The sequence below is a fragment of the Anoplopoma fimbria genome, chromosome 15 (assembly GCF_027596085.1).
Source record: "Anoplopoma fimbria isolate UVic2021 breed Golden Eagle Sablefish chromosome 15, Afim_UVic_2022, whole genome shotgun sequence".
Taxonomy (NCBI): Eukaryota; Metazoa; Chordata; class Actinopteri; order Perciformes; family Anoplopomatidae; genus Anoplopoma; species Anoplopoma fimbria.
The window spans coordinates 9161000-9176646 of record NC_072463.1 but is presented as its reverse complement, the minus strand read 5'-3'; positions in this window follow the sequence as shown (position 1 = coordinate 9176646).

The following is a 15647-nucleotide window of genomic DNA, read 5'->3' as shown; positions in this document are numbered from 1 at the left end:
TGTCAGACAAAACAAGCAATTTTAAGATGCAAACTTGGACTTTATATATACGTATAAATATTGATATAAAAGATTTCTCAATAATGAAATGTCATTTCCTCACTGGCTGAAACCTTTTATCCAATATCTTGTTTTTAGCATTTTGCCTTTATTTATTTACTGACAGTTTAAAGCCAATGCTCGATTGCCACCTAAATAAGATCCAGACTTACAGTGGTTCAAATGGGTTGTACTAGTCAAAAAGATTGACAGCAGCGATGTGATTGGCTGATGGAGATTGTGGCAATATCTGGTGGTAGGAATAACTGATTATTTGCTCTATAAAGTGTCTGGATATAATGATTAATGCCACTCATACAATTTCCAGGGCCCAGGATGGCTTCTACAGTTTATTAGTTTTCGTTCAACCAGCAGTTTCAACCCAAAGATGTATGATTAACTGTAATTTACGAAGGAGAGAAGCAGCAAATATTACATTTGGAAAGTTGAAAACAAAATAATTATTCACTTTTGCTTACTCAATCAATTACATATTACATTACATTACAGTCATTTAGCAGACGCTTTTATCCAAAGCGACTTACAGTCAGTAGTATATTACATATCATTCACCCATTCACACACTGATGACAGGCTACCATGCAAGGTGCCACCATCAGACTCTAACTAACAATCATCATCCAGTCCACACCGACGGCAAGCCTTCGGGAGCAACTTGGGGTTAAGTGTCTTGCCCAAGGACACATCGACTGCTGAAGCCGGGTATCGAACCACCGACCCTCTGATTGGAGAACTACCTTGCTCTCCACTACGCCACAGCCGCCCAATTCAACAATGAATCCACTTGTTGCTTCACCTTTCCTTTCCATCTGGTCACATCTCCTCTGAGCTAACCACGGCCTTGTGGCCTCCACATGTGCATCACCATGACTCACATTCATGTCACGTGAGTTAACTACATCTGTTTGGACTGGGTTTTTTTTGCGTCCCTTCCCTTCCTGAGATTATCCCAGCATGACTGGAGCTGAGCGTCTGAGGGCAACCAGCGCGTGTGAGCCGGTTCCTGTCGTGAATAATTCAGCTTCTTATTTACATGTTCTTTACTTACACTTAAGCAGCATCCGCCTGTCACACTGCTGTTAAACACACTCATGATTAGGACTTCTGCCTCGCCCCTGGCATTAACCAGTTGTATTAAATACTGGGAGATCTGTGGGAGTGTGTGTGCGTGTGTGAGCGCATCTCGCTGTGTTTGTAAGACAGAGAGAAAGCGACTGCGAATATTAATACTGCTAACTCGTATGTGTATGTGTGTGTGTGTGTGTGTGTTTATGACGTGATGTTGGTGTGTATGTGTGTGTTTTCCTCTCACCATGCGCAGTGTCATTATGAGCAGCGTTACTTAAAGAAGATGGATGTCACAGAGTGTGTTGCCCTCTGGCTCGGGTATAGAGATATGTCTGTTTATCATCAGAACCAGTTTATTGTTGCTTTTGCATAATGATCCTGTTTAGATGGATATTTTCACACTGTTTCCAGAGGCTTTGAGCTGTGTATTATGTCCTGCCTCAGTGTCTCACATGCACACATTGTGTCTCTTTGTTTCATTTATTCTTATTTTGTTTTTTATCAATAAAGTCTGTCTTGTCGCATATACATTTATAGGAAGAAACACACTGAACGCGTGCCGTGGACAAACACGCATACAAATATTTACATATGTATGAGGCCCATAAAATGCCCCCAATTAAAATGCAATGTTTATTAATAAATAAACAGGTGGTCAGTGGATTAAAGCCGGTTCTCATGTTGACGCAAGCTAAACAGAATTCATTCATGGTGCTTACATCTTTGTCTTGATTTTTAGGAATCCGCTCTAAGCTTGCTAATGTCACACACACACACACACACACACACACACACACACACACACACACACACACACACACACACACACACACACACACACACACACACACACACACACACACACACACACACACACACACACACACACACACAAAACATCATGCTCAGACATGCCCCGTCTGTTTGTGCTTTATTTTTCATTCAGCCAGCGGCAAGGGCTGGATTCCACTGAGGGAAAACACAAAAACAAAAGTCAATAGGGTATTAAAACTAACACGCACACACACACCCACACAAAAACCCACACATTTTACCAACTCCTAACCTTCCAAAATTTGTGAATCAGCAGCACATTTGTTTGTTCTTTATAAGTAAACAGGCAAAAATGGAGTCAAAAGAATTACCAATCAGTTTTCATCATGGAGCCCTAAAATGAATTATTCCCTGAACCCTTCGGAGTGTTTCAGACACAAATATTTTCTTTGGATGTGTCTTCAGGGGAAGTGCACACTGTAGAAAGAAAACAGAACTGGGCGCCATCTATTTCCTACATTCCAGAGTCTATTAGTGTTTGAGTGTGTTTGAGTGTGTGTGTTTGAGTGTGTGTGTGTGTGTGTGTGTGTGTGTGTGTGTGTGTGTGTGTGTGTGTGTGTGTGTGTGTGTGTGTGTGTGTGTGTGTGTGTGTGTGGGAGTAGAACACTGAGGAAGTTTGAGGGTGTGTGTATGTTTATACATGATGTTAGATTTGATTTTAGGAACATCAACGTGTCTATGAACTCCATACCGATGTTGTAGGAAAATGAATAAAACCTTTTTTTTTTTTCCAAATACATTCAGTATCTGAAATACTGTCCCAGCACAAGTTGTACTAGCAACATATGTTTTATATACGTGTTGTCAGATCATTGGATTTGAATCATTAGTAAGTCTTATAACTGTATCAGTTAGCCCAGTCTTGCAGAAATACTTGATATGATCACAACCTCTTTACAGCACGTGTTCACGTCCCAAAGTGTTGAGTTAAATGTAAAGTTACATTTATGACGTGTTTCCATATTTTACTTAAGTTTACGTACTTATTTAAGGACCAACTATGATGTTTATCCTCAACCTTACTAAATGGTTTTGTTGCTTAAACCTAACATTAAATAGTTTCCGTGTTGGCGGGAAAAAAAACGTTACACAATATGAGCCAGCACCATGAATTGTCCTGTTAAGAGGTCTTGTTCATTTTTACGTATTTCTGTGACATCATACTCTAAACGCCTTCGGTTGCCAACAACATAAAAGAAGCAGGCTTTGCTTCGACTTAAACATTTTTCGTTCAAACCTCCATAAAGGTATTAGTAATACAGATGGACAAGGACATTTCCTACCTCACTAAAAGCATCACAATACGTCTCTCTACACTTTGGATTCAAGGAAAGACGCCCGGCAATTTTGTTAACTTTTGAAAACCAACACTCCCGAAAGCATGCCCACTTCATGCAGCAACTTTTCAGGAGAAAGTAGCTTTTGAACTTCTCTCTCTCTCCTTTCATTCTACTTCCATCCCTTTTGGTGTGCACGATCGAGTGCAACACTATAAATGCCTTTAAGGAGAGACTTTGCTGCTTTATCCTCGTTTGTACAAATGGTTCCGTCCTGCCTTCTCTATCAGAGCAGTCGCCCCTCCGTCGAGTGTGGCCGTTCAGAACAGGTACAGACTATTTTGCCTTCAGGCGTGGCTTGACTACACCACTTTGTTTTCAAGCTCTCTTCAGGGCTCACACTTCCCTCATGTCATCTGCCTCACGCTGCTTAGACATTCCTCTGTGCGCGTGTGCACACATTTATGAGCGCTTGTGCGTGCGTGTGCTGTACTTTTTTTTTTCCCCCAGCAGGGTTGTTATTTTCCTGTGACAAGTTGACCCTTGGACATTTAGCCAGAGGACATATGTTTTCAATGGGTGTGTCAGGTTTAGCACTTAATTCTCTCTCACAGACATGAGGGATTTAAGCCAAAAGGCATGTGTGTCTATAGGGAATTAGATTATCTCATGTTTCGAGGCAGTTGTTAATGATTAAGGTTGTATTTAAAATGCTGCACATAACCACTGTCTACTGGCCACTGAGCACGTATTGATTTGTGGAGATTACTTGGGCTTAAAAGCTGATGTCTTACAAACAAGACTGAATTCAAATATTCCATTAAAAAGTATTTATCAGCCTTAACATGATCACCAAAGCTGCACATTTTTCTTTAAAAATATGCCACCGTAGTGCAGGTAAAAGATTTACAAAGCCATGCAAGTTTTATTTTATTGTATAAGCAAGTTTAATTTTTTTGCAGATGTGCGTCTAAATAAAGTCAATCTTTAGCTTCTCTTTCACTAGACAGAGGCTCAGTCTAATGTAAATGCAGATGAACGCAGCACAGACATCATAGATCCGCAATTTGGTGAGGGAAATCCTTGTGATCGGTGAAGAATAATATTGCATTCAATATCAATTTTCTCTGTCAACATTTGCCTTGGGAAATTTAGCCGGTACAATGGCAGAGGACTCAAATAACCAAAGCTCTTTGTTTGAGTGGAGTGCAATCGGATCTAGCTGCTGCTCCAGTTCTTGGAAGACAACGGACGGTTAATGGAAGCAGCGTAACCTCACACTGTCTCACTCGCTTCCCTCCGTACCCCCCCCCCATTCTCTTTCTCCCTTTTCTCTTCTACCACTTTCTTTCTCTCTCTCTCTCCCCTCGCCACATCCTTCCTGTCTTTCATTGTAAGGTTCTCACTGAGAGAAATCTATACTACCTTCTGTCACACCGCTTATCTCCTTTTGAAATAAACAGACAATAACTACAAGGCTGTTGGTGGTTTTCACCTCAGAGTCTGTTGAATCTGAGCCTCAGCCACCCTCTGCCTTCTATCGCAACTTCCGCCTCATGGCAATTACACATTATTGGCATGACTGATTGGCAAATACAATATTGTTCTAAAGATAGCTGTCTGGCTTCAGGATTGCCTCTCTGCGGCAAGCACAATGAAACCAAAGCTCTGTTTCAATCGTGCAGTGGACCCGCCAAGGTATCTTCTCTGGACATGAAAACAAATGTCTGCTTCTCAGTGTTGACCAGGGTCAGATGTGATCAGTGCCAAGATGCAGTACCTTTAATTTGGGGTGTTTCCAAAGTCTTCATGGCATGTTAAATGAAGAGGAGAGGAACATTTATATACCCTTATCCATTAGTTTGATTACAACTGTGATTCATACTGTGACATTTTGGGAAATGCGCCTGCTCTCTTGCTGAGCCGCCTGCTCTCTAAAAAGTTACTACTTTCCCATTCAACAAATCTGCATTACGTCATTCCATTTGTTCTGGATGCATCACAGAGAGGTTTTTAATCATAGTCCCGTGGTTTCTGCATGTGAAGGAGGTCAATGTGTATGGGTGGGTTATTTTGTTTTTGTTTCGTTTCAATTTACAATGTTAATCGTCTTTAAAACTGCAACAGTATACTGAGATAAAATACGTTTCCTTTGTAACGTAATTGAGAATGCAGTTAGGTTGTATGGGTTATTTTGTAGGAGACATGGCTGTGCTGAGAGTAAGATACTACTCTCATGATTATGATTAATTAAAAGTCCACAGACTTGAACATTTCTAAAGAATGATGATCTATTAGTGGGTGTTTCAGGGGCTGGAGCGATGCGCTGACATTTGAGTGTCGCCCATTAAACAACATAGCAATCTCAAACTACATTGAAGGAGAATGAAAGAATATCAGCAAACATGGACATTGTAAAAACAATGAGGACCATGAGAATGTTGTGGGTTTGTTCCTTCTTGCTATCTGGCATTCAACTATGAGGAATATTTTGATATCTCTGGAAAATACGGTAATTTGTGTTCTTGCCGATTGATACCACTCATGTCTTTACATTAAATATGAAGCCAGAAGCTGATTAGCTTAGCAGGGAAACAGCTAGCCTGGCTCTGTCCAAAAGTAACACAATCTGCCTACATGCATCTCAAAAACTAACTATCACATTATGTGTTGTTTGTTTAATCCATTCAAAAACCGAAGTGTAAAACCTAAACGTTGCAGTAGTATTTAGATAAGCTCATTGCCTAATGGACTGGTATTGAGTGTAAGAGTGTTATTGATTCTGTTCAGAATATCAAACTATTTCTTTAAGTCTAGATGTTTGAGTTTCCCATCAGCAAATGAGCACACCAAGCCTGATTTAAATAGAAAATATGTCCTTTAAATTGATTGATCACAGGATAATTTTGACTTAATGATTATAGCGACTTAATGTTCTCTGCAAAGTTTTGCCTCTCAACAATTTTCCTGCATTTGCATATTGATTTTCATGAAGTGATTGCAAAAAAAAAATGCAGTTCGGAAGGTAGTTAACATACACTCATCAATCTCAAAACCTATAATGAACTTGAGTAAATGTTTGGTAGTGAAACAAACAATTTGTTGTACACGGACCAAAACACTGGTATGTTCCTTTAAGACAATGACAAAGGCTCTAGTCAACCCTTTTTTTATTTTTTTATTAGGTGGGATGACGTCAACTGGCACACAGGATATGCAGCAGTAGATGGATCTTGGAATAAAAAAAAAAATTGCCTATATTTCCCCCGTTAATTGTATTTGTTTATTTTTCTGCATTTTGTCAGATGGAGGCATAAGATAAAGTCAATGATGGGATATTAGAAGATGGAAGCCAGAGCGCTGAGCTCCTCCCCCCTCTCCTCCCCCTCCCTCCCGCTTCTTCTGCCTCCTAAGTATAAGCAGATTAAAGTTAATGATCTAAAGTGAATTAGATATTTAATCATCTTATCATCTTAGCGTAGTCAGGTCATAACTCTGCGCTGATCTGAAATCCCGTCTGTTTGACAGTGCACAGTAGAAGCACAATAAGCCAAATTCGGAGGTCGGTTTGTATCCTCCAGTAGGTTCCATTAAATCAATTTGGAGATTGAGAAATCAAATTTACCCCCATCATTCCCCCCCCTGCTTTTACATGATACAAAACATTTGTGATTGAGGACAAACAGTAATGGAACAGAACTGACCTCAAAAGATAAAAAAAATATCCTGAGAGACGCCTCCACCGACTCATCTAATTTCCTTGCTCCTTTTTAAACTGCTCTCTTCATCCTCCCCTTTGCTTCACTCTCCATCACCCTCCATCTGAACTCTCACTGATTGAGGTGCAAGCACTTTGATTTTGCACGCTTAGATGCCGCTTGCACGCACACACACACACACACACACACACACACACACACACACACACACACACACACACACACACACACACACACACACACACACACACACACACACACACACACACACACACACACACACCTTTCCACTCAATTTTATCTCGATGAGTTTCTCCCTCTTCTCGATCGGGTTGAGATGTCCTCTTTAGTTGTCTCTCGATCCTAATTTCATTGCATTGCTTCTTTCCTCTGTCGATACACCTGAATACATTTCCATCTGCTCATCTCTACCCACTTTACATCCTCTCAGCAAGGAATATTTAAACATTGCATTGTATTGGAAATGTCTCTATGTCCCCTTAGTCTAATATTTCCTCAACATCTCAACCCGATGTTCCCTCAGATAAGTAACTCCACCGGTGCTATGTCATTGTGCCTATGGCCCATTATTCCAAAACCCCAATTGTCGCAGAAAAATGTGTCCAACAACCTGTTATCCCAAAAACAAACGGCCATTGTTCCGAAGGCCAATTGCTAAAAAAATACAACAAACACACATGTACAGCACATGGCTAATTATTATGCAGAATGATTTCGTCGGACCTTCCTGTTTGCAATCTTTTTTTCTTACTATGGCCCATGTATGACCCGCCTCTGATTGGCTTACCCTGATATTCTTACTGTAACCATAATTAGAGCCTAAACCTAACCAACCCAACCAACAAAGGCAATGAGCACCGTAGGCCAGGGGTGATGCTGATGGAACATGGCGCTAAGAGAACATAGGGCTGATGGAAAATAGGGCCTAATATGGATGGCAGAAATATTCATAGAAGCTGAGGGGAACATAGGCCTGAACCCATTGTATTCACTTGCATCTGTGTATGAGTTTCTCTGCTCTGTATTTCTGTGCGTCTTCTAACATTTTCTGAAAAAAATTAAATAAATCATGCATGCAGTAGTTCTTGAAAGCTCCGTGCAGAAAAACTAAAAAGGTTGTGGTGTTTCCAATACTCAGCTTTGTGATTCATATAACAAATTCACCATGACCGTCTGTCTCGGGTTGCTCAAGGTTCACAGTCATCTGATGATGGAGTTTTCTAGTGACAGAGCGAAGTGAGTGGGGACGACATGCAGAGACAGACATAGTGAAACATGGATGTAAGATGGAGGGAAAAACCAGTAAAAAATGTGTGATATTACTGCATACTAGCGATAACCTCTGCTGGTCCAACAACACGTTGGGCCGTCTAAGTTTCCAAAGAGAAATGCTTTGTTTCAGCAGCATCTGAGCCCCCCCGCGCTGGAAAATCACCGAGAACACAAACATCCAAAGGGCTGCAGCTTGCATATCTGTGTGTGCGTGCACCTACAGCTGTGCGTGCACCTCCACCAGATAGTCAACCCATGTTTTAAGCACACACATACGCATTTGAAATAAAACCAAAACCTCACACCCTCACATTCTCACAGAGGCGTATTTGCAGACATTTGAACACATTCGTGAACAGTGGAGGCAGCATCCCGGCAGCACGCCTCGTGATTTTGTCTAAATGTCACATTACTGAGGCAGCCACATGTGCCTTTCCTCAACAGGCACTCAGATAGAAGCCCGGGGAATAAAAAAAATAAAAAAAGAGATGAGAAAAAGTTGTAGTGGAGAAAGGGAGGGTAGAAACAGGGGGTAAGTATTCATACAGAAAAGGTATATTCTGATGTATAGTTATGTTGTGTCTCTGCAGTATTTGTCTTTGGCTTACCTCTTTGTTGTTTTGCTGCATTCTCCGCCTTATCTTTCTTCCCCACAGGAGATAAGTATGTTTCAGAGGAAATTAATGATTTTTACTTTGTCCATGGTTTTTTGTTTATTTAAAATAAGGTGGCAAGGGAAGGTGCCCAAATCTTGTGCTAATTTAGTGTTTTTGCAACAGTTTTCTGTTAAAAGTCATTATTAAAAAAAGAACATGTCCTAGTGCATGAAACAGCGTGTAGTTACACTTTTTCATTATGAAAGCAATAAGGAAACAATCAGAACTGTGGTTCCCCTGCAGATAAAGAAAATGAACCTCTTTATTGCCATGGGGTAGGCTTCATTTAGACGAGATTATGCTTCTGTTTACTCTAGTACAGAATGAAGTACATGGTCAAAGGCCAGGAGCCTAATTCATGTAATGCTTGTTTGTTTCCCCACACAACTTTAATGGGATTCAGACATATTTTTCTTAATTTTGCAATGATCTTTGGTGAGACGATATATTTCTTAACTCAAAATATGGACAAATATACTATAATTTACAATTCACTGGAGCTTATTTCAACATTTTCCATTACATTTCAAGAAATGGTGCTGTACGGCTGAAAAAAAAATAGAACACTTAAAATCAGGCCAAACTGTAGGTGATTTTCTTCTTAATTTGAAGGTGCGTGATGTAAGATAACTGTGGCAGTGGGCGTGGTCTGCGCTCAGCTGCAGGCGAGAGAGGTGGGGGAGTGGTTCATGGGAACAGTGCCGGGGTGAGTTCAATCAACACGGCTGTAACATGGTGCTAATCAGGCTGAATGTATTTAAGCAGTAGCAGGCGGGAGTTCGAGAGGGACAGTCACAGACGAGGAACGAGGACTGAGACAGAGCGAAGCCATCAGAGAGGTGGCGTTACGGAACGAGACCGGAAGCCATCAGAGAGGTGGCGTTACGGGAACGTTGGACCGAGTGCGCCCGAGAAGCCGGGCAGCGAAGCGGAGCGCACGACGGTCCGCATTGTGTGGTGTATTTGGGATGAAATAAATATACCTTTGTTAAAAACCTACCCACTGAAGCCGTGTCTGTGTTGGGGAAAACCTACGGTAGTCGAGAGTCGGCTACACTGGCGCCTGAACGGGGACCTCAACACGGTGATGACAGAGCAGCAGATACAGCCGGTGGCGGCGTTGGCCCAGATGCTGGGGGAGATCGCGGCCATGCACCAACAGCAGACGGAGGTGAACCGGCGGCAGATGGAGGCACTCCACAGCCAGGCGGAGATGCAGACCCGGGTCCTGGAGAGCCTGCTGTCCCGGTCGGGGGCGGCGGCTCCACCCCCTCCGTCACCGCTCACGGGCATCGCGCTCCACAAAATGTCCGCGGAAGACGACCCACAGACCTTCCTGGAGATGTTCGAGGGGACAGCGGTGGCGTGCGGGTGGCCGGCGGCGGCGTGGTCCGTGCGCCTGCTCCCCTTGCTGTCAGGGGAGGCCCAAACTGCGGCGCTCGGCCTGCCAGCGTCCTCGCGGGGAAATTTCCAGGACATAAAAAAAGCCGTCCTTGATAGGACGGGTTTCTCCCCCGAGGACCACCGTCGCCGGTTCCGGGGCACGAAATGGACACCCACCGACCGTCCTTTCGTGTATGCCCAGAAGCTGAGGGACGCAGCTAACAGGTGGCTACAGCCAGGGAGTCTGATGGTGAGCAGAAGATGCTGGAGAGGATCACAATCGAACAGTTTGTGGAGGGCCTCCCGACTGGGACGTCGGAATGGGTGCGGTGCCACCGACCTGGGGACTTGGGGGCGGCCATTATCCTCGCAGAGCATCACCTCGCCGTCCACCCCCGGGGACAGGGAGCGGAGGGGTGGACATCAGCGCCTGGCCGACCGACTCCTGCTCCTCGCAGGAAGTTCCTCACCTCAGCCTCCCTCCATCGGCCCCCACAAGCTCATGCATTTCAACCGCGCAATAACCCTCCCTCTGTGTCCTCCCATCGCCAGGCTCCAGGCGCTGTTCCCAACCCACAGGGGGCCCCTCAGGCATCAGAGCAGGAGTGTTGGAGGTGTGGGCAGCCCGGTCACTTCCGCAGAGAATGTCCACTGATGGAGGTCGGCCAGGTGATCCGGGTTGCCGGCCCGCCAGCACCCTCCTCCGGTCCGGGGGACATACAGCGTTCCGGTAAGGATTCAAGGGGGTGTACACCAGGCTATGGTGGACTCGGGCTGTACACAGTCCATGGTCCACCAGAACTTGGTTCGGCCAGGGGCGTTGGTAGAGGCAAAGTGGGTGGAGATAAGGTGTGTGCATGGGGATGTTCACAGATATCCTGTTGTGTCAGTTGAAATTAAACACAGGGGCAAAACGCATAGAATTAGGGCTGCGGTTAGCTCCCGCCTTGCACGCCCACTGATTTTAGGCACGGATTGGTCTGGGTTCCATACGTTAGTGGGGCAATGTGTGGGTGTGCGATCGCGACCGGCAGGGACATGTGGGATGTGTGCGGTGCTCAGTGGTGACGCGAGGTTGTCCGACGCTGCTGAAGGGGAGGGGAAACCGGTGGTGCCCTCACAAGGGGCCCCGCAGGTTCCCGAAATACACTCCATGGAAGATTTTCCACTGGAGCAGTCTCGTGACAATACTCTACGCTTTGCCTTCGACCAAGTGATACAAATTGATGGTCACATGGTACACCCTGACACACCACCGACATACCCACACTTTTCATTGATTAGGGATAGACTGTATAGAGTGAGTCGTGACACTCAGACTGGTGAAGATATTACCCAATTGTTGGTGCCGGAAAGCCGTCGGGAAATGGTTTTCCGGGCGGCTCATTATAACCCAATGGCTGGGCACATGGGGTATGACAAAACACTAGACCGGATAATGGCCCGATTCTATTGGCCTGGGATTCGGGAGTGGTGCGCCGTTGGTGTGCCTCTTGCCCTGAATGCCAACTGGTAAACCTACCGGCCATCCCAAGAGCTCCATTGCGCCCATTGCCACTAATGGAGGTCCCGTTTGAGCGCATTGGCATGGACCTCATCGGGCCATTTCAATTGTCCACTACTTGATTCTGCTAGGATAGACTAAGTATATTGTTTTCTTAAAATTGATCTTAAACTGTACCAAGCCTGCTTAAAAAAGGGTTAGTGACTGATGCTGATTCTGTTGATTCTACTGTTCTGATATTCTCTAATCAGGAAGTGTTTGAAGCTCTGTTGTGTTTGATGCTCCTGTGCCTTTAATCAGGAACTGCTCTGAGAGGTGTGCTTTAGCTTCAATAGGTCAATTGTCCTCTTAACTGCTAGGGGGAGTGGCTTACACATCTCAAGGATATATATACTCAGACCACACAAACCTTTCTCCAGTGTATTTTGACTCTGGAGGGATACTGGACTACTTGATTCTGCTAGGATAGACTAAGTATATTGTTTTCTTAAAATTGATCTTAAACTGTACCAAGCCTGCTTAAAAAAGGGTTAGTGACTGATGCTGATTCTGTTGATTCTACTGTTCTGATATTCTCTAATCAGGAAGTGTTTGAAGCTCTGTTGTGTTTGATGCTCCTGTGCCTTTAATCAGGAACTGCTCTGAGAGGTGTGCTTTAGCTTCAATAGGTCAATTGTCCTCTTAACTGCTAGGGGGAGTGGCTTACACATCTCAAGGATATATATACTCAGACCACACAAACCTTTCTCCAGTGTATTTTGACTCTGGAGGGATACTGAACTACTTGATTCTGCTAGGATAGACTAAGTATATTGTTTTCTTAAAATTGATCTTAAACTGTACCAAGCCTGCTTAAAAAAGGGTTAGTGACTGATGCTGATTCTGTTGATTCTACTGTTCTGATATTCTCTAATCAGGAAGTGTTTGAAGCTCTGTTGTGTTTGATGCTCCTGTGCCTTTAATCAGGAACTGCTCTGAGAGGTGTGCTTTAGCTTCAATAGGTCAATTGTCCTCTTAACTGCTAGGGGGAGTGGCTTACACTCCTGGCAGACAACTAGCAATCAGTAGGTAGGCCCTTAACCACTGCTGCTGCCTGGAAGCGTCAGGCAAACGAAGGCTAGGGCGAACAAAGGCAACAGGGCGACTTTCTCAAGCCAGACTTCGTCAAGCAAAGACTTCTCGAGCGTGTACTTGTACGGGTCAGTAATTTGTTTATATTGACTACCATGTGTCTGCATCCTATTTCTGTCTGTTCCTCTGTTCGGTGGTCACGTAGACAGTGGGTCACTCCCAGGCGCCGTGACCCCACTAACCTCATCTATCCCACTCTCTCAGCCCATGGTGAGCAAGTGGTGTCGGGGGGGCTTTGGAACTGCCAGTCGGCAGTGCCGAAAGCTGAGTTCATCTCAGGCTATGCATCCTTGCTCTCCCTCAACTTTCTTGCTCTAACTGAGACCTGGATCACACCAGAAAACACCACCACACCCGCAGCTCTGTCAGATGCGTACTCCTTCTCTCACACTCCCAGAGCTGCGAGGCGAGGTGGTGGCACTGGCCTGCTAATTTCCCCAAAATGGAATTACTCTCTTGTCTCTGTTCCACAGTTCTCCCCATCCTCTTTTGAATTTCATGCTGTTACTGTCACTTATCCAGTCAAGCTCACCATTGCTGTTGTGTACCGCCCACCGGGCCCTCTTGGTGAGTTCCTGGAGGAGCTTGACACACTAGTCTCGCACTTCCATGACGATGGCTCCGCGCTCATCATGCTCGGCGACTTCAACATCCAGACTGATAAGTTAGAACCGCTGCTTTCCTTCCTCTCCTCCTTTGACCTCTATCGCTCTCCCTCTCCTCCTACCCACAAGGCCGGCAACCAGCTGGATCTTATCTTCACTAGACACTGTTCTACCGCTAACCTCTCTGTCACTCCCCTCCAGCTCTCGGACCACTACTTCATGTCCTACTCCCTCTCCCTCTCCTCTCCCCCTTACTTCCTCCTCCACCTACCCACATGGTTTCTACCCGTAGTCACCTCCGCTCCCTCTCCCCCGCTGATCTTTCCTCTTCCGTTACCTCTGCCCTCCCTGACCCTGAATCCTTCTCTCTTCTATCCCCCGATACTGCTACTGATCTTCTCCTCTCCACCCTTTCCTCCTCTTTGGACAACCTCTGTCCCTTCACCTCCAGGCCTGCACGGCCAACTCCTCCTGCCCCATGGCTGTCGGACTCAGTGCGTACTGATAGACGGAGCCTAAGAGCGGCTGAGCGTAAATGGAGAACAGGCAAACTCCCGGAGGACCTTCTTAACTTCCAATCTCTCCTTTCCACTTTTTCCTCCTCTCTAGCTACTGCTAAAGCGGCTTTTTTCCGCTCAAAAATCCTAACCTCTGCTTCCAATCCTAAAAAACTCTTTGAAACTTTCTCTTCACTCCTCCAACCCCCACCCCCTCCTCCTACTTCCTCCCTTCTCCCGGATGATTTCGCCAACTTCTTTGACAAGAAGGTAAACGATATCAGATCCTCCTTCTCTCAGCCCCCTCTCCCTCTCTACCCTCTACAGCTCTTCCCCCTCAGCTCCCCCTTCCCTCTCCACACCCCATCTTACCCTATTTTGCTCCCCTCTCCCCTAACGAGGTCCTTGACCTTGTTACATCTAACCGCCCCACCACGTGCTCCCTTGACCCGATCCCCCCCCCTCTTCTTCAGTCTATTGCCACTGAACTCCTTCCTTTCCTCACCCACCTCATCAACACATCTCTCGTCTCGGGATGCTTTCCCTCGGCTTTCAAGACTGCCAGAGTCACCCCCTTCTGAAAAAACCATCACTTGACCCCTCTGATGTCAAGAACTTCAGACCGGTTTCTCTTCTACCCTTTCTATCCAAAACACTTGAACGCGCTGTCTCTAAACAACTGTCTTCCTACCTCCACCAGAACAACCTCTTGGACCCCCACCAGTCCGGGTTCAAGGTGGGTCACTCGTCAGAGACGGCCCTCCTTGCGGTGACAGAGTCGCTTCACGCTGCGAGAGCGAACTCTCTCTCCTCTGTCCTGATTCTCCTGGACCTGTCAGCGGCGTTTGACACAGTGAACCACCAGATCCTCCTCTCCACCCTCGAGGGGATGGGCGTCTCAGGCTCTGCACTCTCCCTGCTTGCATCCTACCTGACAGGCCGATCCTACCAGGTGACATGGAGGGGGCCGTGTCAGAACCACGCACGCTGACTACGGGGGTTCCACAAGGTTCAGTTCTGGGCCCCCTTCTCTTCTCGCTCTACACAACATCTCTGGGTTCTGTTATTCGCTCCCATGACTTCTCCTACCATTGTTATGCCGATGACACCCAGCTGGTCTTGTCATTTCCTCCCGGTGACACCCAAGTGGAGGCACGCATTGCTGCGTGCTTGGCTGACATCTCGAAGTGGATGGCGACACACCACCTGAAGCTGAACCTGGACAAAACCGAGCTACTCTTCCTCCCGGGGAAGGGTTGCCCGCACCGAGACGTCCATCACCATTGATGATGCCGTGGTGACGCCAACTCGGACTGTGAGGAATCTGGGTGTGACCCTCGACGACCAACTGTCGTTCTCAGCAAACATTGCATCGGTCACACGCTCCTGCAGATTCCTCCTCTACAACATCAGGAGGATTCGCCCCTTCCTCACTGAGGAGACGGCGCAGGTGCTCATCCAGGCTCTGGTCATCTCCCGCCTGGACTACTGCAACTCACTACTTGCTGGAGCCCCGGCGTCGGCCATCAGACCTCTGGAGCTTGTCCAGAAAGCTGCAGCACGTCTGGTGTTCAATCGCCCCAAGTTCTCTCACACAACTTCCCTTCTCCGTTCCCTACA